The sequence below is a fragment of the Crotalus tigris genome, unplaced genomic scaffold (assembly GCF_016545835.1).
Source record: "Crotalus tigris isolate CLP2741 ecotype Arizona unplaced genomic scaffold, ASM1654583v1 scf7180000017574.252881, whole genome shotgun sequence".
NCBI classification, from domain to species: Eukaryota; Metazoa; Chordata; class Lepidosauria; order Squamata; family Viperidae; genus Crotalus; species Crotalus tigris.
In genome coordinates this window covers 249058-252881 of record NW_024096485.1, presented here as the reverse complement: position 1 = coordinate 252881, position 3824 = coordinate 249058, and the positions used below count along the sequence as shown (strand labels likewise).

Here is a 3824-nt window from a genome sequence, read left to right as displayed (position 1 = left end):
AATGAAGCAATTGAGGCATTACCTTGTGGTTAGAAAATAAATCCCTTTTGCTCTTCAAATAACCTGACAAATTTCCATATTTGCAATATTCAACAATCACCATCAATGGTCCTGTGAGGAACAAGGTGAATGACAAGGTGAATGTAGAAAATGCACTTCTATTAATGGTACCAGCACAGACTTAAGGTAAAAGCTCTCTTAAAGGTAAAACAATAAAAACAAAATTGATGTGAACTTAGCATTAACTGTCCTACATTTTATCATAACACAAAAGCAAAATGGGTTACTTTTAGGCCCACAAAAATAAAATTAACAAATAAGAGCTTCAGATTTTTTTTTGTTTGTTGTTTTGTTTTTTTACCTCTGCCCTTTGTGCAGGCTCCCAGCAGATTCACCACGTTAAGATGATGGCCTATATGTGTCAAAATCTTCAATTCAGTCATCAGTGCTTTATATTCACTTGCTGTTGCTCCTTCTACAAGGATAATATAAATTAGAGGGAATTCCAGCTCCAAGGCTAGATTTCTCTGGTCTAGAAATGCCAGGTGGTTTAACTCCTAGCCAATGTTTCTTGCTGATCACTTTATTTCTGGGGTTCTTTTACTAGTTGGAAATCCAGACTGCAATTATGTCTGCTGTTTTAGAAACTTAAACTTGGCTCTGTTGTGCTACTAGTTGTTCTTTCAGGTTGGATTCTTTAAATCTTATTGTTCTACATGCTGTCTCAGATCCTGAACATAGTTCATTTTTATATTGGAGACTTGCCTTTCTTCCTCTTTGATTCACTCTATTTACGTATGTGGAATTTGTTGATGTTAAATCTGGGTCTGGAGATTTGGATGATGTTCCAAGACACCCATGGAACTGGCTAAGGGTTGAAGTTTTGTCTATAAATCTTTCACAAGGAGGCCAGCGGTTGATCATTTCAGCTTTTATAATTTAACATTAATGTTTTGCATCAGTGAGTGAGTGAGTGAGAGAGAGAGAATGATTATACCGGGATAGAGAATGAGAAAACTACAATGATTATAGGTCAGCCATTTTCAAAAGCTGTTGTCTATTACTATATTGTCACAAAAATGCAATATATTATGTAATAGATTGCAATGGTTACAAATTTTGAACATTTGAAAATGAGAGTGCATTCATTTTGATTACCATCAACTATGAGTCAAATGTATGCTTATATGTCAAGCTTATACATACCTTTCAGCATTTTCACAGCAACAACTTTGTATGTGGGTGATTTCTTAATTCCGAATGCAACTGCTTGCACTACTTTCCCAAAAGCACCTCTCCCAAGTGTCTTTCCTGCATCAAAAAGAAATCAATTCTTTGTGACATTATTTTTAAAAGTGAGACAGCTTTGGGTGAAATTATAATATTACACTCTCCAATATTTTAAAGCTCTAGTGGTATGAACATGGCAGAATTTGAATAGTATGAATATTCAGAATTTGCGATAAAATGAACCAGTATTATACTGACCTATGTGAAATTATTTTAAAGTGCAGGATTTTAAGTTGTTTAAAATACTGTAAGAAAAAATGGAATAGAGACCGTGAACTCAATATGGTCAGTAAGGGGGGGGGGAATTAGTACTTGTGATCCTGTGTATTTTAGCCTCAGCTATATTGTTTTTGGTAACATGTTTCTGGGTTATATTAAGAAAGATTTTTAACAAATGACAAATTAACTAGAAGTTCCAAGGAATTTGCACTACAAAACACAAAAACATATTATCTCAGCCAACATCTTGGGCCAACTCACTACTGTCATAATTTGGCTAGTACAGTCGAGTTCATATTCATATTTTTAAAGTTTTTAAATGAATTCATTGATTTTCTTATTTTTTCCTGAAAACTGGTCAACATGTTTTACAACCATGCTTATTTAAGACCAAATGCATCAGATCACATCTTTTCCCAACTATTTTTGAGATTTTCTGCTAAGACCCTTTTTCTGGCCTTCCTGGCAGAGGTTTAATATAAGTCTTTGTCAACAATGGCACCCATACTATGGAACACCTTTTCTGTAGAATTGGCCTAGGACCAACACTGTAAACCTTTCAGCTCTTACTTGAAATAGCTTTGAAAAGATAAGACAGAAGAGATAGTAAAAAAAAAATGCTGTGGGATCAGTGAAATTCAATAGCCCTTCTTTGTTGAATATGGACAAGTTGGAAAATCCTAGCTGAAAATGTTTTCTATTGAACTCTTGCACTGAGTAAGAGACTGGACTCTTAAATAGCCTCTCCTACACTATGCTACTAGGATTCTATATTACTGTTCATTTGTTCATATATATAGACTGATAATTTTGCATATTTTTAAAAAGTAATTAATATTTCATTTACACACTGAAATAAACAACTCATAAACCTCATTCTGTATCCTTAAATACCACAGGGGTATTGCTGTAGCTGAACATTGACATATTTTTCTAGATATGTCTTCAGTCTGAAAAATCTCAGTTTCATGGAAAAATCTAATAAAATTCCCTTACTTCTACCCCCATTCTTGTTTTTTTGTTGTACTTTGGTTTTAGTCACATTACATTTTACTGCCAAATGCAGGCTCTTAAGGCTTTGTTGAACATACTTGAAAACTTTAAGACCTTGATGAAATTTTCCTTGTTTTATAAACTGAATAAACTTTCCCTAAGGGCATAGGAAGTTAATTACACAGAAAGCAATTTTATTACTAAATGAAAAGTGAGCTACATCTCATTTGAAGCAATGGCAGAATACTCTCTGAAGTTTTTTTTTTTCTAACTAGAATGCATGGTTAAGTTGTATAGGGCCAGAAGGCGACCATGGCTTTTCATTAAGGAGGGTGAGTGAGTAGCTGATGCCAATGTAATGCAAAGTACACTACCAGTGGCATTGCTGTCTGTAAAGGATCATCATCTTCAATGGGAGGAGTCAATATGGCCTTGGGAAATGATTATGATTCTATGTGATTAAACATCCTAGATAGTTTATAATGTCTTATTTGTAGTTTCATTTGTGAATAGATTTAGGAAGGGTTGCACATTATCGAGAAATGTCCAGGCACTCTATTTTCAGTAAGGAAGCTGCCTCATATCAGGCCAGATTGCTGGATCATGTAGCCCAGTTTTGGCTATTTTGATTAACAAGATATATTCAAGATTTTGTAATAATTAGTTTTGAGATGCAAGTTGTTGCGTCCTTGGCGGGAAAACAGACACGAGAAGCAGCTGGAGTTCTCAGTTTCTTTTATTCAGCGTTCAGCTTACAGGAAGATGGCTTCAGCCTCGCCCAAACGCCTCGCAGCCTCTTATATAGGCAACTCCCGGGTAAATGGGTTACTTTTTCCCGCGCCAGCACCCGCGCATGCGCACGCGCTGGCGACAGCCTGTCTGGTCCCGGGCAGCTTTGCACCTGCCCGGGACTGCCTGCAAACGCCTGAGCCGTTTGCAAAGGCTCGGGACATAACACCCTTTCCCCCGGGCTAAAACTACTACCAACATACAACATTTATTTTATATGACATTTTGCTCCTCAGTGCTCCCACTGATTACTGGCTTTTGCCTTGCCAGCAATGTTATGTAGGCTTCTAGGTACTTAGGAGATTTCTTTGCCTCTCTGTGACCTTTTAGCTGTGGGTACTGGGCATAAGTCCCCTGATCGGGAGGGAGGCGTGAGCCTGTTCTTTCTATTGTGCCCTGGTGTCTTCCATGACTGTGCCCCAATGCCTGCCTGTTGCTTTGCCCACCGGCTCGTCAGGCCAGGGCTTCTGTTGCCTTTGTACCTGGTGACTGCCTAGCTGTAGACCTCGGTCCCCTTGAAGTGATAGCCACTG

The 3824-nt window shown here is 37.5% G+C and overlaps 1 long non-coding RNA gene across 1 annotated transcript; it reads right to left on the bottom strand.

The window, feature by feature from the left end:
* Window positions 1-22: 22 nt before the first annotated feature.
* Window positions 23-1312, bottom strand: LOC120314177. The gene is made up of 3 exons (XR_005558360.1): window positions 1207-1312; window positions 362-475; window positions 23-111 (listed from the first exon to the last, which is right to left on the bottom strand). It is a non-coding gene; the product is annotated as an uncharacterized LOC120314177 (long non-coding RNA).
* Between the last annotated feature and the right edge of the window lie 2512 nt (window positions 1313-3824).